General features: G+C 39.2%; 2 long non-coding RNA genes across 2 annotated transcripts; both read right to left on the reverse strand.

Moving 5' to 3' along the window:
• Window positions 1–6,086: 6,086 nt before the first annotated feature.
• LOC128938339 (uncharacterized) lies at window positions 6,087–11,799 on the reverse strand. Its single transcript, XR_008483133.1, has 3 exons — window positions 11,744–11,799; window positions 7,968–8,080; window positions 6,087–6,142 (listed from the first exon to the last, which is right to left on the reverse strand). It is a non-coding gene; the product is annotated as an uncharacterized LOC128938339 (long non-coding RNA).
• On the reverse strand, window positions 11,795–16,310 carry LOC128938340 (uncharacterized). Its single transcript, XR_008483134.1, has 3 exons — window positions 16,218–16,310; window positions 14,390–14,530; window positions 11,795–11,841 (listed from the first exon to the last, which is right to left on the reverse strand). It is a non-coding gene; the product is annotated as an uncharacterized LOC128938340 (long non-coding RNA).
• Between the last annotated feature and the right edge of the window lie 9,148 nt (window positions 16,311–25,458).

Raw genomic sequence — 25,458 nt, forward strand, 5'->3', positions numbered from 1 at the left:
TTGTTTAATGCCCATATAAGCCGGTAACCCTCCTGGTTCTTTAACCATATCTATTGCAGCACGCACTAACCGCATAGACTCTCTAAGCTTATCTGCTCCCGATATCATCTGTGCCTCTGTACGCAAAAATGCCCCTAAAGCCCATAAGCTCAGCTACTGTCACTCCATGTAATGGATCTCCTTGAGCTCGCTGTACAGCAACTGACTCATTTACCAAAGCGTGCCAATGTGCATTAAACAGTAACTGCTGATGCTGAGTAAATATCAACCGAACTATTCCTCTTAAATCATTTGGGCATAAAATCTGAGTATTAAAAAGATAATCTAACATTTGCCTAACAGGTTCACTATTTACTCCAAACTGACTAACTGTAGAACGTAACTGAGCTAGCAGCTTCCAGTCTAAGGGCTCATAGGCTGCTATATTATGCGTAAGGTTCCCCTGTGCATCATATTGTGGTGTATATGTAACCGGACATGCAAGACTAGAGACTACTTCCATCGCCTCGCCATCCCCCATTTGCATTACTTCTTTTGCCACAGCAGCCCAAGCTTCCCTTCTCTGCTTAGCCATCTCCCCCCATAGGTCACTGTGTGCCCCCGGGATAGGATCTGACTCTTTAAGGGTGCTATGCTGCTGGCATTTCGGTACCGAGACCGAGGTTTCCGGCGGGGGATTCAGCCCCCCCGCCGGAGCTGACTCATACTGGGGAAGCGGCGGAGGCAAAGCCGGTGAAACCGGAGCTGGCTCGCACGGGGGAAGCGGCCCCCCCCCTACCGAAGTCGAGGGTGAAACCGGAGCCGGCTCACGCGGGGGAAGCGGCCCCCCCCCACCGAAGCCGAGGGTGAAGCCGGAGCTGGCTCGCGCGGGGGAAGCGGCCCCCCCCCCCCCCACCGAAGCCGACTCTCGCGGGGGAAGTGGCGGAGGCAAAGCTGGAGACGGAGGTGAAGCTGGCTTGCTCCCACCCCCACCATCCAACCTGCCTGAAGCTGGCGGCGGAGGCGAGCTCTTACCTCCACCATCCAGCCTGCCCTCCTCCCCCAACAGTAAAGGTGCAGACGGTTCCACACTATTTATAGGAAAATCCTGCACACCACTCTGCTGGGGACTCTTAGGCATAAGTATCTGAGTTACAGAAGGTGCCAGGGGATCATCCTCACAACCATACCCTATATTCTTCTTATAAGCTTCTGTTGCCCTTTCTGCTGCCTTTCTCTCAGAAACCTGCTGAAGCAACGTATTATACACCACCCGCCATAACTTGCCAAATTTCTTTGCTGACTTATCATCATCTAACACTGCATCCCACAGGATATCCCCAAACTTTTTCCACTCTGCTATCTCATGAACTGTATGTGGGTTAGCAAAAATCCCTTTAGAATGACCATAAGCTAATAACCCTGGTAACTCCTTTTTTAAATCTACCCCTTTTACTCCTCGCTTTTCTAAATATGAGGAGAATAGGTCGTATGTCGCTTGCCTATCCATACCTATATATCAGCGCGCGCTGTTGCAGCTCTTCCAGGCTCCTGCGACATGTAGAGACTTGAGATACCGTTGTAATCCTCAAGGGTGCTATTAAAATCCGGCACCGTCCCGGCTGCAAGGACTCTCACCCAACTTCCTCGACCGTGGCGAATTTATAATCCAAAAGAGCGAACGTTCAGAATGCTGCCTTTGCCCGCATTCTCCACCATTTGTCGGAGGAAGGAGACCCAGACACCAATTGGTTCATCCAAGTCCAATTTATTGATCGAATACGGCGGGTTAAATATGGTTCTTAATAAGCTTCATACATATTGCAAAAGTTGAGCTCAGGATTGGTTAGTTACATATCAGCAACTACACCTACTTCTACATTCTTATGCTTATTCTTCTGTTACATTCTGCAGATATTCAGGACTAATCTCACCTCCCTTTCCTCATGTTGCAGCAAGGCCATCCGGCATTCTTGCCTGTCAGCAGTCACTGAATCGGAGACTGCTGACCTCCCTTTCAAGCTTAACCAGCGGCATTAAGTCAGTATGGCCTTTCTCAGCTAACCAACTCTTAATAAAATCCTCCACAGAACTCAGGTAAACCAGTTTTGTGCCTCTCTGTCTCTTGGAATAGACTTAACACTGAATGATAGGAAACATTCAGGTATGGGTGAAGGGAAAAATAAGAATATTGATGCCTGCAAAAAGAGACTTGGAAGTGGCAGAGACATTATAAACAGGGTTTTAATACGATGTGAATTACAAGCACTTGATACAGAGGGGATGATATATTGATTTTCCTCATTCTGAACTATGCCTGTCACTAAGATCAATGGAAGTCACAAACCTATATCAAGGAAATTATAATATGTGGAATTATTTATAGAATGGCTGCTCCAGGTACACATCAATTGCAGCATCATAATGGCCCGACTTATGACTGAGGACAAAGCCATCTATTACATATTGTAAATGAGAAAGTGTGCATTGCCATCATTGCTTCATTTTCCACATTTTTCATAAGTGAAAGGAAGAACTAATAGAAGCATTCTTGTACAGCCTTTTTTTATAAAGAAGCAACAAACATTGTAGAGTTTATCACTAAACGACAACAATTCCACTTACAAACTAAGTCATTAAAAGAACAGCTACAGGCAGTATTTTCCAAAACAGAGTTATGCAATGTACACCAAGGCAAATACGCTGAAACTTTGGGAATCACTTCTGGATTGCTCAAAATTCTGGGCACCCTGAAGAAGCTGAAAAGCAGCAGCACACAGGAGGGCAGCATCTCCAAGCTGCTGGTGGCAAGGAAGCATGAACCTGTAAACGCATGCTTCCCTTTTCCACTGCAAAAGCTCTGTCACCACTGGCAGACAAAGAAAAAGTCTAATGGCTACACAGGCAGGCACCTTTATAATTTTCATATCTCAAAATTATGGCATTTCCAATAAAGTCTGCTTTTGAATCACCATTTACTTCTACAGTTCACTTAGTTTCACAGCAGTCTCTACCTCCCACTGTTAACTCTTAAAAGAAGCCTTTCAAAGGTCAACCCAAACTGTTAGGATTCTAGATGGTAAAACTGAATTTTTCATGTCTACTTGTTCTTCTGAAAGGCTTAAAAGCAATTTGTGGCAATCAGCACAAAGGGATTTGATTGACAAACTTTAACAAAGTGATCTAGAGAAGATTCATTGGGAAAAAAACTGCTAAAATTGCAAATTAAATGGCAAATAGTTTTTCTCTGTCTGCCCTTGAAGGAAAATAGGTTCTCTTCTTAGACGTGAAAATTTTGAATTCGGGAGGGAAAAAGAGGAATTTGGCTGGGTTTTTTTTGTATTTTATTTTTAAACCTCTAGTATTGTGTTAGACTGATAGCAACCAGCATAGTTAGAAGATTTATTTCTTTACTATCCTGATGGTGCAAATTATTTTGTATGCTACTGCCACTACTGCAAAGCCTTTGCTTTAGTCCTCAGACAATCCTATTACCCAAGTCAAAGTAACTCATTTTTCACCTACTTTAAGTCAGTTCTGAAATTCATATACAGGGCAAGAGCAGGATAAAGCTTTTGTCTGTTTGAAAGTACAGCATAACTGATAGATTTTACATTTTTGTAATGGTGCTTCAACCTCATATACCCATTTGCTTGTTTAATTTTTAAGTATTATTCCGATTTTTTTGCCTTTACAACATTCTTCTGTGACTTCAAATTACTGTTGCCTGCAAATATAACTAATGTGTTAATCTTCTCAACTTTCAAATCACTCACATGACATAAACCCACTCAAAACCATTTATATTTTGATCTACAAAAACCTACTACATTTTTTTACTAACAAGTTCAGGTTTTTTAAAATTATATTTATGTCTGTGAAAATTTTCCAATCTCCTACTCTACTCAAAGCTATTCTAACATTATGGCGATTTTATGTAATTAAATTATTTTCCTGTCTGGTAACTTACTGTAGTTTACATACTTTTGTATTTATTGGAGACATACCAGAAAAAAAAAAAAAAGCATTTGAAATGCCAACAAACAAAATTTAACACAGAAAACTCAGAATTCATTAATGATAAAATATGTAGTTATGAAAGACTGCACAAAACTCATTCACTCACTGAATCACTACAGAGACTGAGGGATTTATGCAAGGTGCAATACATCCAAAACAATACAGCTCAGTTCAACACACCACATCTCACTGCATTAGTAGCACTTGTAAACTAAACCTACAGCTAAGCCATCTCAGCTCATTTACTCTTTATAAAATTACCTTTTCTCTTCAGAGCAGCTATCTTTGCCAAAGGACAAAGGGTTTATGTGGGCAAACCTACAGTATTAATCTACACATTAAGCACCTATTCTGGCAATAATAAATATGAAGGTCCAGAATTACCCATTACAGACCGTAAACATGCTTGTTTACTTATTAGGATCTTTATAAAGCCACCATACAAACAATTTGTGTTTAAGAAAAGTCCAAGATATGATTCAGTTACTTCTTTGCAGGCTGACCAAAATATTTTCTATTAGTTTTGCAGTGACCTTTGTTATATGTTATTCTAGTGTCGGGGATACACATTTTAAAACTCCTCTTGACAATGTGATTAGAACTGTTACTATATGATTAAAACTATATGATTAAGCTCATTAAAACCAATGATGAAAGTTTCTTTAGATAATCTAGCATGTGGATTAATTTTATGATTGACATTTGTTTGCTCAAGAAGGTTTTTTTATTCATCAAAGACTCAGGTAATGAAAAATCTTTACATCTTTTAATTACACATTCCTGATAATATCAGCCTCAATTTCTGCATAGTTGCAATTTAGAATAAAACATGTTTTAATTCACTTCTTCTAAAGCGCAGTAAAGATTTCATCAGGTATTAGTGGCAAACACCACCAGTCCAAACCTACTTGGATGTTTCTTTTCAATAACGTGACTAGTAAGAATTGCCATGCGTAACAAATTTTTCTTTTGCTTTCTCAGTGTTTGTGTAGATGTCGAACAAAAAATTTAATGACTGCGCAAATGGTTTTTAAAATACCCTCAAAATTGAAAGATAACTTTTTTTAAAAGCAACTGCTGCTCAGACTACTGCTCATATTCTACACTCGGTGAGCTGACCCTTGCAAGATTTCACATATCTGTCTCACAAACTGTTAATGACAGATAAAACACACCGCTGCAAAGAGCTTGCCCTGAGGTGACCCAGCAGCAGTCAGGCTGCTGCTCAGGCAGGCCTGGGCTCTGCTGGGCACTCAGAACCAGCCTCAGACCCTGTGCAGGCAGGCCTGGGCTCTGCTGGGCACTCAGAACCAGCCTCAGACCCTGTGCAGGCAGGCCTGGGCTCTGCTGGGCACTCAGAACCAGCCTCAGACCCTGTGCAGGCAGGCCTGGGCTCTGCTGGGCACTCAGCACCAGCCTGGGCTCTGCTGGGCCCTCAGAACCAGCCTCAGACCCTGTGTGCCCGTGGCCCTGGGCTCTGCTGGGCACTCAGCACCAGCCTGGGCTCTGCTGGGCACTCAGAACCAGCCTCAGACCCTGTGTGCCCGTGGCCCTGGGCACTCAGAACCAGCCTGGGCTCTGCTGGGCACTCAAAACCAGCCTGGGCTCTGCTGGGCACTCAGAACCAGCCTCAGACCCTGTGTGCCCGTGGCCCTGGGCTCTGCTGGGCACTCAGCACCAGCCTGGGCTCTGCTGGGCACTCAGAACCAGCCTCAGACCCTGTGCAGGCAGGCCTGGGCTCTGCTGGGCCCTCAGAACCAGCCTCAGACCCTGTGTGCCCGTGGCCCTGGGCTCTGCTGGGCACTCAGAACCAGCCTCAGGCTCTGCTGGGCACTCAGAACCAGCCTCAGACCCTGTGTGCCCGTGGCCCTGGGCTCTGCTGGGCACTCAGAACCTGCCTCAGGCTCTGCTGGGCCCTCAGAACCAGCCTCAGGCCCTGTTCGCTGGCAGCCCTGGCCTGGCTCAGAGTTCCATGGAGCCCCACGTACCTCCTCATGCAATCCAGCGCCCGGATGAAGAAGTCTTTGTGCAGCTGGTGCCTGTCCCTCAGGATGGAGCACTGCTCCAGCGTCACTGACATGGATGTCCTGTCTTTGGCACTCTTGCAGCAGGTGAAGCGCACTCCGTTCAGCTTGCGGCAAATCTGAAACACGGGCAGGCCCCACAGGTCAGCCCTTCCTTCCTACCAGGCTGCGCAGCCCTACAGCTCTGCAAGCCCAGCGAGGGCTTCCAGACAGCTACAGCACTTCTCAAGAAGAAAACACCTTCTGGAAGTTAGTACCAGTACACTGAATTCCTGAATTTGACATGGGACTTTCATAACTATAAAAGAAACAGTTCCTTCACCGTTTCCTCACTGAATGCAGCAGCTGCCCTGTTCAATGAAAGCTAAATTGTCTGAATATCTGATGAATGAAGATATGGTGAGTCTTAACTCACAAACATGAATGTAGCAGACTAACTTCTTGTGAAGGTATGGAGTCAGACACATCTAACTTACATAGTTTTTATTTTCAACAGGTGAACTGTTCAATGTATGGCTCACAATTAATAAAGTTTAACAAATTGCTGCCATGGATTGTCTACTTTCACTTATACTTTGAAAAAGTTATAACACATAAAGGAAACATGACATTTTGGAGGATGATTCTTCCTCTTAGGAATCAATCTGTGGTTGTATCATTCCATTAGTTTATACTATGGTTTCAAATTATATTTTACTAGAAAAAGAAAAATTGAAGGAGAGCTTCTGTGCCCAAATCTACCATTTCCCAGATATAACCTGTCCTGAGAAAAGGTAATACTTTGCTTACACCTATCCCTGGGGAATCACAGGTGTAATGGTACAAAACCTCAAAATGTTTGTGAGAATGCAGCAAGGCAATAAACTACAGCAGGAATCACAAAAAGAAACTTCCCGCATTGGCTATCATGGGAGAGCTCGCAGGATGAACTGGAACATGAACTGAAACATGACCAGTGTCAGTCCAGCAAATAAGTGTTTCTTCATCTAATGCTAATTGCATTCTTAGAAATTCTATTAAACAATAAATACTATTAAATTCTATAAAAATCAAAAAATACTTAGAGCCTTTAAGTTCTTTGTGATACCATGGTGAGGACAATCTCAAAAGTTTAATTTAGGGAACCAATTAAGGGAATCTTACTTAGAATCCAAAGAGGTACAGGATAGTGAAGGAGAACCTATGAGTGTTTCTTCCATCATATAATTGAAAATTTTAAAAGTTAAATCTGTTTAAAAATTTGAACAGTTGCACTGGGATTTAAAACAAGTACTATATGATAATCTGCTTAAATAATTATGTGAAAGAACTGTTTCATTGAAGAGATTAATTCTCTTTGCACTAGTATCTTTGGAAGCCCCCGATTCATTGGGGCTATTCGATGTGAATGAGTCCTAAAAAAATTTTAAAATATTAAAAAATCATTTATAAAATAAAGTAAAAAAATCCCAGGTAATTATTCTGGATGAGTGATGGGCTCATATGTGGAATCTTGTACTTCCACTGCAATAAAAAAGTGATATTGCACAGCTACTGCACTGACAAAGTTTTCTTCTTACATCTTTTTCAATAAATAAATGGAATATAGAATAACAGTGTGTAGATCACTAGGACCAGAAATACACTTTTCAGAAAGTTAAAGTAAGGGAACCAAGCAATCGTGTCCCACATCATACCTCAAGGACACTAAAAAATTATTTTGAGTAATTTTATATTATCAAAGAATGGATATCAAACAAATCACTCAAATTCTAGCAGGTTCTACCAGTTTAAAAAGTGAGAAAAAGAAATTGTCTGCAAAAAACTATTACAGCACATCTGCCTCCTTTAACCAGTGAGTTTTCCAGTCATTTCCTTAAAATCCATTGCAGTTACAAAGTCAGCAAGCTTATGAAAATGAGTTTATGGTTAGTTCATCAATTTCTTTGAAACAAGAGAGCTCACCGTTGCAGCCAGCCACATGATTTCTACATTCTTTCTCTTTTTGGCCTGGATATTTTGATGAAGACTTTCTAGCAATCCCTTTAAATCATTTTGTTCTTGAAAATGTGGTAAACCTGGGAAAAAAGGACGAAAAAAGTTGCTCATTTTGATAAGGTTGGTCATATGATTGTCCCGACTAAAGAATGCTCATGGTAAAGAACAGGTCTATTATTTACAGCCTTGTTTTGGAACACAGGATAGAAATTACCAGCTAAATATTTAAGGAATAAGCAAACCTTATGTCTTTTGAGTATTGCCTTGTCCTCCCTAAGATCTTCACGTGGAAATTTGAAGTATCTTCAACCTTTATCTTATAAATGGATGGTGAAAAACAAAACCAAATCTCTGCTGTAGTTCTGTTCATCAGCTATTACAGACATTCAAAAGAAATCAGAAAAATAAAAAAAAAACTGAGTGTATTACAACCTGCTTTGATGGGATGATTATTTTTTAAAATTAAAGTAAAAAATTAGGGTTTTGTTTTCAAATTGAAACATCTAGTTTTTGTTTTAAAATATGCCTTAGATTTTTCTATAATGTAAGATAAGGGTTAAACAGCACTTAGTATCCCCTCTAAAAAGTAACAAAGTATATTTCTCCTGAAATTAAGTGGGGCTTTATTTTGAAGTAGAAAATAATTTCAAGTTTGCTTAAAATCCAAAAATTTACCTGCTTGTTCTGGGTATGGAATTTAAGTTGAAGTTTAATTTATCCTACATCTCCAGCAAAAATTCAAGAGTAGGCAATTTAATTTCCCCCTCTGTTTCATATGTATATAGAGGAGGGATTTTTCTAATGTTGCATTTATCCTTGCTAGTTCTGAAAATCAATAAAAACATGCAGAATCTGTTTTTTGAAATTATTTCTTCTCATGGTGGCAAAGTAAAAAGAATTTAAATCATAGTTATCACCAAATAAAGGGGCCAGAATCAAGTGGAACAAAGTGAAACTAAATTGATCAATGGATTTCTTCAAGCAGAGAAAGTAAATTATCCATCCAGTGAGGGGAAAAAACCCCACAACCCAAGCCCCAAACCCAAGCCCAAAAACTTATACTCAATTGGAAGAAAAAAAATGAGGGAAGTATTAATGAAGGTCAATATCCATTCTCCTAACGTGATCCAAGTTGGAATGATCCCTCTCATCAACAGGCTTTTACCTTTTACATCTAATAAATTCTGTAGTTTCCCTTATCCATGATTCATAGGAAGAAGTACTTTAAATCTATTCAAAAAGAACTAAGTTGCTCCAGTCATACTGTGCTGTCTAAAAAAACTCACAAACAAAAAAGAAAAAAAGAAAAAGGGAGGAAAACGTACATCCAGAATCTGTTTTGCAATAATTTTAATGTGGATTGTTTTACCTCTGTATCACAAGCTCTGATTGTACATTAGATAATGTAGAGCACATAAAACCACATCACACTCTGCTAGACTATTACACTTATGGGTGCATCTGTTTCTTTAAAACAGAGAGCACAAAATGGCAAAGATGCTTTGAGATGATGCAAATGTATCACTAAACATTCTATTGCTCCCAGTAGCTTTCCTTTGGGTCACAGCAGAAAACGTGACATCTCAGAGGGATGACTTCAGCACAGGTACAGCAAGAGTCTCCTAATTCACAGTACTGCCAAAGGGGTTGCACCTTGACTGGAAATGATCAATGGCCTAAACTCCTTGGGTCCCCCACAGTACCAAACCACCAAATCAGGCTGATAAGGGGGAGAAGCCTGGAAATACCAAACAGCCTTTTTGTTTTCAGGTACTTACGTACTACTAAACAACTATCTTACGTTTTTGGACCCTTACTGTCTTAGTATTTCTATAAAAGCAGTACCATTTTGAGCTATATTTGGTCAGCATTTTTGGTAGGAACCTTGCTGGAAACATGCTCTTATTTTCAGTTTCTGCTAAAAGAATTTAAGAAGTTAACAAATGGGTAAATGACGAAGTGTATGTTCATCCTAAAGACAGAAAGTCAGTGGATGCTTAGTTACAAGCAAGACTATTATTGCCAAGGAGAAATACAGACACAAGAGGAAAACTAACAGCGAAGGTGGCAATACCTTTCAGGGAGTGGGAAATTGAATTCTTTGAAAGGGAATATATGAATGAGGCAGCAGGCCAGGGAGGCTGCCAAGGGTGGATCCAACAGCCTGGCAAATAGGGCTGCAAATGCTCAAATTCTGTTGGGCTTTTTGAGCACTGTTTGGAACTGACAGCTTTGGGAACACAGTCCTGCATTGATTTTGTAGCACAGATTTGGCATTATAGGAAATTATCTGGATAGGTGGGACAAAACCATCAAAAAGCCATCAATATTGAATGCCTCTCACGTGGCCCCAGCACCAGGGTTGCTGCCAGCCTTGTATGGAGGTTTGTCTTCCAGACGAGGGGGAACAGGAGTGGGATTAAGTCCTGCCACAAATGAACAAGTTTGAGAGCTTCCCTTTTTTCCCAGGGGGCTGGTTTAAAAGGCACATTTCTCCAAGGCAAAAGACTGACTCTGTATACTGGCAGGGAGCTACTGGGAAGGGCAGTGGAACCAAAAGATGCTTTATGTTCCACAAAAAATTGTATAAAGAAGAGACTGAGTTCTTAAAGGTAAAGAAAAAAAGCAAGAAAGTTATAATAACCAGAAAATACACGATGAACTAGACACAATTAGTTCTCAAAAGCCTTCACAGTCTGAAAGAAGTCCAGGAACTGTGTGGCTCACTAATAATCCTTCAGGAAGGCAGTACAAGTTTAAATTGTGTTAATGAAAAGTAGCCAATACTGTCTGCATGCAAATTTTTGCTTTTATAAAATAAAATCCATTTATGAGGTAGCAGATCTACCTTAGTCCTAACCTGCATGAGGTTAGTTTTTCGAGGATGTTTTCTTAGCAAGATTCCCCTCAATTAATCACCCAACTTATTGTATGAGTTTCTCTGTAGACATCCTGGAAATAAATACTAGGTCTGGGGGGGGATGGATGGGCATCCTGCCCATCATTTAGGAAGGGCTTTTGTTTCTGTCAAAATGATTAACAAATTAAAATCATCCTGATATAAGAGATAAACATGTATACATACGCATGTGATGTATTAAAGTTTTACATAGCATTTAAACATCAGGCAGTTAAATCTCCCACATTTGGGACTATAGTTTGGGCATTAAAACTAACAGGATTCGATTGATGCAGATGTTTTCTTCAGTCCTTGCTTCTGGCAATCAGAGTAACAGCATAGTAATGCTTATGTTTATAATACAGAAGTTCTACAGAAGTGGAATACAGGGCCTATTCCAATGAAACCTTGTCGTTCATATAATGATGATGTGGCTCATTGCTTGTATTTGATCTGCAGATTTCTCCATGGTTCACCAAACCTCAACATATTTTCAGAATAAGAACAGAGGGTATGACTGAAGCTGATGAAATTGCCCACCAAGTATTTATGTAAAAATACAGTAGGTACAGACTGTCCTCTACATGAAATATTAACAAACTTATTATTTTAATAACTTAAAATAGCTGTTCAGTTCATCATTCCTCTGTTTCATTTTCTCTGTAGTTTCTGCTGTGGCACAAGGCCTGAAATCACTCCTGAGACCAGCAGGGTCATGTACAGGTACAAAATGTTTAAATTTATGGAACAAGTTATGGGATTCTGCTAATATTACTGTCTTATAACCTTCTACCTACTCAAAGCTTTTCAAACCGATTTGGACATTGCATTATTTTGTACTCACAATCAGGAGGCATTTTTTCTGTAAATAACTTGTAATATTCTTTGAGAAGCTCTAAGTTTTCCTGGTTAATGTTTTCCTGCAAAGTGGTATCTCCAAACCTATGAAAATACACAATAAATTATGAAAAAAACCCAAAACCCACAAACAACAACAAAAGATAAATTATCCTTCATAGTTATTTCTTTGCATAAAGAAATAACTTTGGTGCTAAATGCATTAGATTTTGTCAAACATGCAGTAGTTAAGTTCTTGTATGCTTTGGAATTAATTTTTGGAAACGAGATCATCGCTGATGCATACTTCTTCCAAAAGTTTATTAACAAAGCAATCTATTTACAAACATGCAATAAGGCACTTATTCTTTTCCCCTCACAAATCGTGAATAAATGGAAAGGCACTTTGGGGGAATTCCAATTCCAAAAATTGGGTACCACAGGCAGAGAACACCAACTCTCCATCTCTTAGTGCTGCTACTGCTTAAGCATACCAATTTCTGTAAGAGCTGGATAATATGGAAGTGACACAAGATGGAAGAGAAGCTTATCTACAAAATAACTGTAGCTATAAAAACAAATATCTTTCTCTCTGAGACCAAGATTTCTACAACAGCCACATTTCACATGCCAAGAAACTAAATCTCACGGTACTACAAGAGATATGATTGTAAAGACACGAATGTCCCCATGACAATTAGGGCCAAAGTTTTGAAATTCATCTTCAGAATAGATTTGAAACGGGAATGGAGGAGTACAGGAAGAGAGGCATGGGCAGATAAGTGAGAAACTCAGAGAGAAGGGGACACAGATCAGAAGATACCAAATATGCTGCTAAATTGGGAACAAGGGAAGCAAATATTTCAACAGGCCACAGGGAGAAGATGTAACTACTTCCTTAGTAGCCATTGCTGCACTGTCACATGAGAACATTTCTTTTAAATCGGAAACATTCTCAAGTGTATTCTATCAAAAAACAAATTAAAAGATTTTTTTTCTAATACAGTAACATTTCCTAGAAATTTGCCACGAAAGTGTTTTTATATTCTCAGGTTCTTTATCCCACAAACCCCTCCATGTTTTTAGCCATAAATCGTGTGTGGTGTTTTCAGTCTCAAAAACAAATGTACAACTTTAGGAGTTAAGCAGCATTTTGAATTAAGACAAAAGCAGACTGTAACTGCATGCATTAAAGCTGCTTCTGCATTGAACTTATTTTCTCGGCAGATATTAGTACATATCCATATTTATAAATATGCAGTTATTTTGTTTTCTCCTATGGCTTTCTTTGCACACAATGTAAAATGACCACTGGGAACAACACTTCCTGCCACTTCACTTGCAAGCCAGGCATCTTTTCATACCAACTCCTCTACAAGCCCCCAGGTAATCAGGCTATTTCTAAATGTTGTCAAATTTTTCCTCAGACTATTCATAACTCAGTCCTTCCTGCCTATCTCACTCGTGTAAGCTCCCACCAGCCTGCTTCTTGCTTACCACATCATGTCTTACCTCTTATTTCTTGAGTGTCCCACTCAGAACTGTCATGACTGATTTTGTTGGTTTTGCACATTATGAGTTTGGCCACGTCACTCCTCTCAGCACTTTTCTCTTTATGTCATCAGAATAACCTATTTTCATTTTCAAGAAGTTTCCAAGTTCTCTAACCAGCTATCCAGCTCTTTCACAGTAAAATGCCAGATTTTACTGTCTTTAGATTCAGTCTATGTCTCCCATTTCAACTTTCTGCCTAAATTTTCTCACATACCACCACTCAACTTGGAGAAGTGTCCCATAAACATTCACAAAGCTACCTGATGACATTCTTTAGTAGACTTCTTTAAAAGACTGGGTTTACTTGGCTGTCTACAGTGAACAGGAGATAAAATCCTGTGGTGTTTAACTTCTTGCCTATTACCCAGGTTAAGGATTTTCACTGTCTCCCTCCATTACTCCAGCTACAGCTTTGCTATAAGCTTTTGGCTTAGAGCAAATGCAACCTCAAGATAAGCATTAGGTATTTTGGACGCTCTGTTAATAAAAGCAGCTAAAAGAAAAGAAGTTTTAACAAAGTAGCTGTCTGTATTGACATCTTGACTTCTACTTTGCAGTTTTAGCCCTGCACAAATGTGGTAATTTAACATGACTGACAGATACCCTTCTCTTGGAAGAGAAAATTAATACGTTGGTGAATCCATGACTATTATTATACTAATTAATTAGTTTCCAGCAATCTGTTGCAGAGGAGTACTAATTTCTCTAGCTTATCACTTGTTTGGTCTCTTCAAACCCATCTTCAAGATGTAAGAATTTTGAATTTTCAAACTTGTGTGAGAATTTCAGAGTACTGCATACAACCAAAATTCTGCATCTGAAATAGAAATCCATTTTGCACCTGTATCCAAGAGAAACATGGCACCAACTCTGTGAAACGGAGCCCTGCTTATGATCTTATCTTCATCTGGACTTTTTCACTGTTCTACATTGCTTCATAGCTTGTGTTTATTTCCTTTAATACCTTTGAAAATACACACTGAGTCAATGTGAGATTGTCTAAGAGCAAATAACAAAGAAGATTTGTTTCTAATCCTGAGAGATAGCCTGTACCAGCATGGAGTACTTGGACAGAAAATGCAACGTGACTTTTCCTTACCTCTCTGCCAGTGTTTGCTGCTCATTGATTCCAACATTAAAGAGCACTGGATACATGCGAAGCAGCTTTCCCTCTTTAATCTCTTGTGGCAGCAGCTCAAACATCTTTGCTGGGAGCTGGACCTCTATAATGTAATGTTCACTAGCAACAATGAAAACAAGAGTGAGGATGGGGTTCTTGAATGTCAGGAAAAGTTTCTTCAGCCAGAGAATGGTTGAGCAGGTTGAACTGGCTCCCCTGGGAAGTGTCACAGCACCAAGCCTCACAGAGTTCAAGAAGCATCTGAACTCTCAGGCACGGGGTGTGATTCTTGGGAAGCCCTGTGCAAGGCCAGGAGTTGCACTTGATGATGCATATGGGTCCCTTCTAACTCAAAATATTCTGTGATTCTGTAAAGAATGTTCCAAAAGCGCCTCTAATAAAAGAATGGCCTCTAATAAAAGCATGTGAGCTCCTGAACAGAATTTCACCTCCCCTGGGTGGCTGGTGTCTACCACCCACACCAGATGATCAGTGCACTGCTAGACAGTGCCACACACTTTGGATTGATTTGTTTGTGCACACAGAATGTCAGGTTTAAGCACTTTCCTAGAAAAAACAATTACAAGTAAATATGCTGACTCTTCAAGATAAGAATTTGTAGTTTGATTTTTCTGTCTTGCATTTCTACAGTCTTTCACTCTCATTTATTGAGCCATACCATATAACAACCAAAATAAAAATGGAGGGTTTCTAAAAAAATTATTAGAAAATAACTAGATTTTCACCTTTTCATCTTTTCTTTTTACGGTTCACTTCCAATGCTGTTTGATAGGAGCAGTCTTATCACAGCTCTAAGAGGAATGGCACTCCTCCACATAAACCTTGTAGATTTTATTTTTAAATTTTTTTTAATTTTAATTATTCCCAATGTATTGCCTATCATATTCCAGCCTTCCTGTTATTTATTCAATCCCTTCTCAGAAAGCCCATATGATGAGAGTGAATCATCCAGATTAATTAAGTAAATCAGTGGTGAAAGCCCCCTTCAGAGGAAACATATATTTTCTAAAAGTTCCTGCTTTTAGCTGAATTTAATTTACAGTCATCTTAAGAGCAATGATACTATTAAGGAAGTGATTTTTGCAAAATAAAACTATTTGGAGCTTCAGACTAGAATAATAATAAAGATGAAAAATCCATTCCAATCTTGTTAACCCTCAAATAGCCAAAATAAACGGACTATTGCAGTTTATGTCCTGACATTCAGCAGTACTCACGTGAGATTCATAAAGGATAAGTGATTTTGTGCAAGGATTTCTGAGACTGCCTATGTCCTGTGTGATTTTCAGCAGCTAAAAAAGGCTTCCATTTTTAAAAGTGACTACTAAGTTTTTAATACTAAGTGGCATCGGAGTTTTTTGGTTTCCATCTTAAAAACAATCAAGGCCTAACTCTTGGAACTGCAGTTTCATTTCTCATGCTGAAATACAAATTCAGCACATTCAAAAGCAAAGTTTCTCAGTTAGAGACCACATTTGTAAACAATGGCCTTGTCACTTGTCCAGGGTTCAGTATCCATGTGTGAATAATGCACCAGCAGCTCTGCACAACACAGACGCTGCTCAGATTAATCTGTATTAGTAACTGGAACTTCAGCTTTTTATCAGGAGAGTAACCCAGAGCCTACTGGCTTTTAGAATCCCTACTAACTCACCTTCTAAAAAGTAAAACAATGCACTTTCAATAAAACAGAACTCAGCAACAAGAAAACCATTAGACGGGTTTCATGGGCTACAGATTAAAACTGCAGCTCAGTTTCCTGGGCTCCAAGAAACAAAGTTCTTACCGCCTTCCACTTATAATAGGCAAAAAATCTTCTGACTTGGCTTCAATTACTCTAAACATTACTTTCTGCAAATCTGAAATGCCCACAGCCATGTCTTCGAGCATCCCTGCTTCTTCACCTACATGAAAAGATTAAAGAGACTATTAACAGAGTTGGCAGATCAGTCACTGTATAGGTCAGGGCAAAGCAATATATTTTCCAGTCTGTGCATCTAAAAATCACAGTTCTAAATCCACATTACAGTAACCTACATAAAACCAGACTCATTTCTTGAACTGCTGACAATTCTGTGCCCTAAATGGTAACCATGAGTATTAAGCAATTCTGAAAATCAGCCTGCTCTATATAGACATAAAATAACCTCAGAAAAGCCATTTTTGTCTATTCTGAAAGTTTTCAAAAGGCTTTCCTGCTGATGGAGGACAAAGGTTTTGAGAATAAAAACAAGCATCATGTAAAATGGAGAAGACAGCTATCTCCAAATGAGCAACTGCATAATAAAGCTGCACAAATGCTAAATTCCTCTACTTTAGTCAAAATCTCTGATTCAGGGAATGATTCCAATAGATCTAGTTCAAAGTTTGAAACATAAGGCAATTTCTCCCTCCAAATTTCCTTTTTAATGCATATCAAATAATGGCATGTGTAACAAACTATGAAACTGTTTTCAGGCTATCTTCACATTATCAGCACTGGGGATCAGGGCCGAGGCTGATAAAAGCAGTAAGTGTTTAAATCTTCCGTTTGCATTAGTTTTATAAACCTGCTATTTTGGGTCAGGTCTGCATGGAACAATAAGCAGGCCGTGTTCTCTGAGGAACTCAGAATGAAACAGATTAATAACTTTTGCTGCAGAATTAACAACACAGTGTCAATGACTTCAGCTGTGCTATTATGTGCAAGTCTACTGTCTTTTAAGGACAAGATTTGATTCAGCAAGCCAAATAAGAGGCTTGCTGAGGTTAAAATAAGAACTTCCTGGGTAACTTCTGGGCAGGGAACATAAGGAACTTTGTCCAAGAGCAATACTTACTGTATGTGCTAAGGAGTCCTTCATACTGCACCAGCAATCCAACAGTGTGAAGCTGTTGTAAAAATCCTTGATCATGTAAACCTGTGTGCAATTTGATTGCAAAACCACAGACCAATCCAGCGAGTTGTAAAGATAATTAAAACATGTGCAAGAGTGTTACAAGACAAACAGATACAAGACATTTCAACTGTTACAAGACAAACAGTTAAAATGAGGCTTGCCATCATTATACACAACAGAGGTAGCACCTACATATTTGAGAAATCAGCATAGGTATTTCTGTTTAGTGACTAAATACATGATTTCATAATAATGTATTTTGATGGGTTTTTTGGGGGTGTATAAAGTAGTGAAATATTCTGTTAAGGTATATTAGATAAGCTTAATTTGTTTTGTATCATTGTGTGTTATTTACACTGACATAAATAAGACCAGAACCTCACTTGTCAGGCTTCAAACATGCAAGACTGTGAATTAAACATGTGAATTCTGATGGATTTGAAAGTGGTTCAACATCTAATGTAACTGAATCTCCTAGGCAGCTGCCAACTTAAGAGAGAAATTAAGTGAAATGTTTAGAAAAAAATCTATCTGAAAAAAACATGATATACAGGAGAAGACATAAAGAGCTTCAGTTATTTGCCAAGAAAAGACAGTTCTAAGGAAAGACATGCTAATAGTATTTAAACACTTAAAACACTGCCACAAACTGAAAACAAATTATCTTCTCCCTATTTCCAAGGTGACCAGGAGAAAAAAATCTCCCTGGCTTGGATGCTGCCTAGCCAGTACCATGGATTTCTACTTCCTATTTAATTTCTTACCACATTATAAATTATTTAGGTGAATATAATGGAAAATAAATGAAAAAGCTGTATCAAATTGTAAGGGAAAAAAAAAAAAAAACAATGAGAAAGAAACCCACAAACACTGGCATGAAGAGTATGCTTATAATTAGAGCAAGAGAAGGAAGTGAGCGACACAAGACAACCTACTGCTTGGCTGAAGACGATGTCTCTCCTCAGGGTCAGCATCAGGCACTGGGGCAAGCCACAGGCAAGTTCCTGGAGCAGGACAAAGGCCATGGACTGCTTGGCCCTGGTCACCACCTCTGCCATGCAGGCCTTCAGCGTGACCACCTGCGGGTACAGCTGCTCGTACCAGTCACCTACAACACGACAGGTCATCTGCTCCAGACTGGAAAACTCGCAGTGAAAAACCCTTCTTCACTAGGAAGGATGGCAGGAGCAGCTGTGCACATCACCCTTCCCTTTAAAACAACCCCTGCAGCTCTCCCCAGACCACTGTGGGACCACAAATGCCACTGGAGAACATACTTATAAGCAGGATTCCATCTTACCACTGGGAATGGGGTTAAATCCCTGGCCTGAATCCAACTGCACTCTGAAACAATGGCCTTTTCCAACAGTCCCAGCATCCCTGTAAAACTGGTATTCAAGTGTCACAAACAGAGTACACAGGGAAACACATAAAACCTCATTTAGCACACAGAGATTAATACAGTGGCGATGGAGTCTCCTTTCAGGACTCAGAACTGGCTATGTAAGAAATGAAATAGCATCAAAAATGCAAAACCAGAGAGAATAACCAAATATTTAAGAAAAGGTGGGTGCTGGAGGGTAAAACACAATAACAAATAGGTATCTGGAAGGGTATCACCTACTTAATCTACAGGCTGGAAATATAAAAAGCTTCAGACCATATTCCTTTTTTTTTAGATTCTATGTTGTTCTCTTTAAACATTTAGACATTTTGAACTCATTTTAGCTATTTCTATCAGAGAGATGCAGAGTATTTTGAAACATGTTTTTCTCTATGAAAATACACGCTAGGCATATTAAAAAAAACACTCATGAAATGATTGAAAAATGTGATTCCTTAATACATTACAAATGAAACAGTGATAACTAGGAATGGAGGAGAATTGGAACACCTTACACAAACTTGCCCAATAATCCCAGCTACTCCTGAATTTTATATGATTTAATAAAATCAGACCTGCCTTGTAGTTGCATATGGCTTTGCCTACCCCTAAGTTGAGCAAATAATAAAAACAAATAAATAAATCCCCCTCCTTCAGAATCTACATCTCAGTTTGATTGTACAGTTTGAAATGAGGGAAATCAACACTCTAGAAGAATCTATATAAAAGTTGGGAATGCAACTGACAATGCAACAGTCTATAATTGGCTCATATTTTCTGTAGGTCAGTGTAATTAAGAATCAATGATAATTAAAATCTGTTGTAATTAGGTGCAAGACAGCAGCGTGTTGTTTCAGGTAACATTCTGAGTCAGGCCAGTAAAACCTCATTAGAACTGAGGAAGTTCTTGAGGCAGAAGACAGCTGCCTGTTGCCAGTCAATTTGGCTGAGCTCCAGAAAAACACACAAATTAATAAAACTGCAGCCAAGAAGACTGCAGAGAGCTTTGAAAGCTGGGAGAAATTAGAGAAAGCAAGGAGCAGGAAAGGGGAACAAGGACAGAGCATGCACAGAGAATCGGATGAGCTCTTTGTTAACTTTGTGGTCAGACAACATGAGTTTTACCACAGTCATACATATTTAACCATGAGTAAGTAACACAGACTGAGGAAGCATTCCCTGGAAAAAAGCAGTTCTGAAGCGAGTGTCATCCTGACAAAACAGACCATGAGCCACCCCCAGGCACAAGCTCCAGGTGATTTTATACATGTCATTGGCTAACAGAGTGATGACACGCTGTGTGCCAAACGCTGGTGTACACGTTTTAGAGAGGCTGCTGGAAAAATGGAGAGCTTGCAGCGCAGAGCTACCAAGATTTAATCTCCTTAAGCTGATGAAAAAGACTGAGCAGCAACTTGATTTCCCCTCTTCCTGAGGAGAAAATAACAAGAACTAACTGTGGTGTTTATTCCAGGGAATAAAAGCAAAAGAACAACCAGAGGCTGCTGCAAAACACAGACGAGTTTAGAAATAAGGTAGACAAAAAAGTGTAATGTACTGGAAGCCAGTGTAGACAGATCAGGCAATCTAAAGTCTCAGTCAAATTACAATCCTTTATTAATTTAAGCAATATACATATGCCAATAAAAGCATCAGCAGCAAAGTAAGCTCAAAGTCTAAAGTCTAAGAGTTCTCTTAGAGTGACTCAGTAAATCATATTGTATACATTTTAGAATAAGATATTTTTCAGAATACCTTTGTAGAATCACTTCAGGAAAGGAATAATACAAATTATTGCTTTTAACACATTCATGGACTCACACACATTGAGCCTTCGGATCTCAACTTTCTTTTAAATTAAAATCACAGCGGAAAATTGTTTGAAGAAGGGGTGAAGAATTAACTGAATGAGTGACCATCTAAAAAAAGGAGATTAGAAGCAAGAACAGAAGCGACAAGGAGACTCCGGGATGACTGTCAGGTTGCTAAAATGACATGGGCAGCCTGTCAGTTTGGAACACACAGCATCCAGAAGAACTGTCAGAGTCTCCGGATAAAGCAAAGAAACTCAGCACAAAAATAGAGCTAGTCAGCCACGGGAAACTAAAACAAGGCATGAAAACCAAACATATTAAATTAAAAAATTAAAGGATGAAACTAAAAGGACAGTACCGCCGCTATGCAGTTAGAATGAGATTAAAACAAAAGTGCATGTTCCACAAAGCACTGAGTAAATATTCCATGTTCATTGCCAAGAGAGTGATGGCAGCTCAGTCTGTGACAGGATTTGCCCTTTGGTTACTGGAAAACGCCCTTCAGCCCCATGTTCCTGTAATCAACAGGCTGTGCAGGCAAATGACCTGCTTAGCACCCAGCTAGTCAGTTCTGCGTGCTCATATCCAAGTTGCAATATGTCAAACCACATGTTAAATTTTATAAACTTTGGCAGAAAAGCAAGCTTCTGGTCTTTTCAAAGTCAGGCCCACTGAAATGCTCATTAAAATATGCTGGTAACCAAAAAGGATGCTTCAGCATAGTACTCCTATCTCCTTTAGCCCTAGCAACAGATTAAAAAAGCCAATTTTGTCACTGCTATTTGTGCCACCTAAAATCCATAAATTGCTTTAAGTCACTTCAAAACTTGAATGGTATGAAGTTAAAAAACCAAACCTTAAAGAAAAAGCAGAAGAATGCATAATGTTGTGCCCTTAAAGCAAAGGGGGGCACTACAGCCACACAAATGTAAGAAATACAAATATAAATGTGACGTATAAATGTAACAGCAGATACCCACGAGGTAACGTTTCACTTAAATTAATCACTCGCTACCTGATCATAAAAATATTCCATGACAGAATTGAAATAATTAGAGGTAAAAAAACATAAATGAGTTGTCTTTATGTCACAAAGTGATCATTAGACAAACTCTGTTTTAATGAAAAAGGCAGGCAAATCAAACCAACCAACCAACACAGCAGCAGTAAATCCCTAAAATCAGCATGAAATAATTAACCCAGAATTTGATTTTACTGACTTAGGAAAGGAACAGTCTTTGAATTAATGTTTTTTTTTTTAAAGGGAGGTTTAAAAAGACAGAAGATTGCACATATTCAACTTTGCACCATGAAAAGGTCAGTGCCTTATTTCTTTATTTTGCCACGCAGCTCTTGGAGCTCAGCTGAACTGCAGCTGAGGGCTAAGCTCTTTGAAAAAGGAGGAGGCTTTGTACTCATAATGCTGCAGCAGTTCTTGCAGGAACAATAAAAACCTGAATAAGATTTCCTGGTGTTCCTGCACTTGAAGGTAGCAGTTTGCTTTGCACAGTTTGGGTGTCCAGAAATTTGGAATTCTTGGGATTTATTATTCCACTGCAACCATCCAAGATTTTCTCCACTGTCACATGGATTAATAGCTAAACCCAAAACCATCCAATAATACCTACATGAGCATCTCAGCATGCTTAGTCAGAGTGAAAACAGAAAGAGAGGACAAAGGTAATAAAAGACAAAGCTAAGAAAATCTAATACACTTTAAGCATAGGAAGGTTCTGTGAATGCTGTGCAACTAAATATTCTTATATCTTGTTTTAGTTTGTTGATTCAGTTAAACAGTCTTTCCCTTACATATTTTTCAGCTTCTGTTTTTAGCCAAAGTACTTAGAGAAAGTACTGCTGAAGGGGATTGTCTTGTATTCCTGGGCTACATTCAGCCCAGATAAGGATCCTATCAAAAAGAAAAGGATGACACAGAAGAGAGGGGAAAAGGGGAAAAAAAAGCATAAGTAAAACTTTTGTAAATACAAGCTTCAAAGAAAAGGAAGGAAAAATGTGAGGAAGAGGAAGGAAAGAGAAAGCTTTTCACATGTGACTGCTCTAAATAAATTATGTCTGCTGCTCAAGGACACAGACCACAGAAAAATTTTTCATCTTCATGACTAAACAATATTTTATAATAAAAGCTTTTCTGAAGATTCCAATAAAACTAGAGCACGGCTTTATTTCCCACAGAACATAGCTTTATTTCCCACTTCTACCAGCCTGCATTGGAAGGGATGCAACGAAAGATGTAGTCCCCATCCCCAGGGCAATGAAAGTCCGAAATTTTGAATCTAAACTTATATAGTCCCCAACAGGTATGAGATAATACAAGAAAAATAAACCCACATATGTCTGTAGCAATGTGAGTATGAACAGAGGTCTCCTGTAATTCCAGCTAGGAAATGTGGCAATGTTCCCAAGTGCTCTTTGCAAACCTATGCTGAAGGTTATCAAGGGCCAGTTCACGGAGCTCATGATTCCATAATTCACTTAAAGGCAAAATCCAGGTGCAATCACACTGGCAACTCAAATTGTTTGTGATGCTAGGTGGATCCTGTGTGTATCAAATGGGGGAGTCCTCACGCAGAGGCAGCGAGGGAACGGCTGGGTGGGAGCTCTGACAGGAGGCACGAGCAGCAGACAGAAACAGCAGCCACATGCAGCAGCCAAGCACAGACATCTGTCGGGGCTGTGCCAGCACCAGAGCCAACGCTGTGTTCCACTGGCACCTCTAATGCTGCAGGACAGGCTTTCACATCACAACTCTCACGGAAAACGAAAAGGCAAAAGTGAAAAGAATTTAATGTTGTCACATATTTCTCCAAGGCAAACCAGACTAGAGTCAGAAGAACAACAAAAAAGCCCTCTCCTTAAAAATCCTTCTACTCTTCCTGATTTATCCTGCAGAGGATTCATAATCCTGCGACTGATGAAACCATAGCATGTTACCTTGGTAACTGTAACTCAAATTCAGTCTTTAGAATACACTCAAAGGTCAGACTGCATGAAAAGTTAAGGCTAAGGAAGGTATAATTCACATTGAAAGGCAGAGTACAGCAAAAAAAAGTGCTCCAGTATCTCCAATTACAAAGATTCCAAACAACAAATATAAACATGTTTGAAAAAAGAGAGTAAGACCACACAATGCCATAGTCACTGAGACTGCAAATATCAACCTACTTTAGGAAACTCTGAATATATGTTACAACAATATCTAAATTTATATGAAAATGCTATTGCATCAAAATATTGTCATAATATTTTCTATCATCTAAAATGAACAGATGTGCATTTTTTGAAAGGTCTTTCATTGCTATATGCTACAAAAAAACAGTCAGGTTCACTAAATAAGCAAAAATTTAATCTCATACTTCAAGGCTTATTTGTTATTATTTTGTTCAAAACTCTGCATTCTTTTTCTTACAAAAGCAGCCCAATTTCTCTGAGTATCAACTAAAGCAGTTTCAGACTTAAAGATCAACCTGTGCCATATATTTGCAGTATTAATGAAATACATTATGCTCAAATATGCTCAAATTATGTATAATATATAAGCAAGATGTGGCAAGCTTTTCATTTATGTCACGTTTGTGAATTTTAAGTAGTGCAAAAGTCTGTTATTTTAGAAATGTATCTATGGGCGTACACAGTGTGATTTTGTATCTAGGAAAATGCTGTGAACTCATAATCAGGCTTCAAGTTTAAAATGAAGCAGAATTAAAGCCAAATTTGTAACTGTAAACTTGGAATCTCAACCTCTGTGTAGTTGCTTCACAGTGCAGCCTTAGGGTTTCACGTTAAATTTCAGAGAGGGAGATGCAGAGAAAAACAAACATCTACACCCACACTCTCATAGAGAAGTCAAGCATGAAAAATTCTGGCCCCAAAGTTTTGAAAATCATTAGGGAACCAACTTTGGCACACACCTGGAAAGCTCTTCGGAAAGCTCCATCTTTCAAGTTAGTCCTATAAAAGAAAGCAATTTTAAAACGTCTCCATCTCTATGTGACCTTGAAAGTCCTATAAACTGTCCAAGGCATTCCTAAAACGATGTCTTACTCAAAAAGGACATGAAAACACAGCAGTTTGCCCCACAGATCTCTGCAGCTCTCATGCGAGGGAGTGTTAGAGAACTTTCAGGACAGCTCAACAAAAGCACTGCTCTCACTGAAGGACACCTGTACTTATTCAAGAGAAATAGGGATGGCTCTGAAATGAAGAAAAAAGCAAGGATTTATTCCAGCATCATAGCAGTTGGATATTTTTTGTGTCTTTGGCCCACCAGCTCCAGAAGACAACCTCTCAGCTGGATGAAGCTCATCTAAAATTTTCTAACCATCACTATTATCATTATTGCTAAGCAAGAGCTACCTTTCATTCTACTTGATGACTTGATGGCTGCCTTATTACAGTACTTTAAATGATGCAACTTTGCTTTTTCCTTTTTTGTTTTTGGCTTGTGACCTAAAAGTTGCAACCAATATTTCATTTGCCTGTGCTGGTTAAATCCATAACACGGCGTATAGCAGAGGAGATACTCAGGGGGTTGAAGAGAGTGAAGGAAATTAGGGAAAAGTCTGTAAAAGTCTGTAAAAGGCCCACCATCTAAGGATTCTCCCAAGTTCAAAACTACACCTACCTAGCTGTTGAATATTTGTACTTTCTCTGAGGAAGGCGGGAAAGGTGTAGAAAGCTGTGTTGATATTTTTCACCTGCAAGCCTTCACTAGAGAGCAGAGATTATATCACCCTCCTGTCTAACATTACATGCCTGGTAGACAGAAACTTAGAGAACCAAACAGATAAGGAATAAGCTGCTCTCTGAACAAATCACACAAAATCAAGTCCAACACATCTTGCACTGAAAACAAGGATGCCAGGACTCCAGCATAAACCTCTCACACTGGTAAAATGCAGATGTTACAGCTGCATTAAAAATCAATACTAC

This window comes from Melozone crissalis, unplaced genomic scaffold, assembly GCF_028551555.1.
Source record: "Melozone crissalis strain CALT ecotype California unplaced genomic scaffold, PUWL_Pcris_2 ptg000023l_1, whole genome shotgun sequence".
Lineage (NCBI taxonomy): Eukaryota > Metazoa > Chordata > Aves > Passeriformes > Passerellidae > Melozone > Melozone crissalis.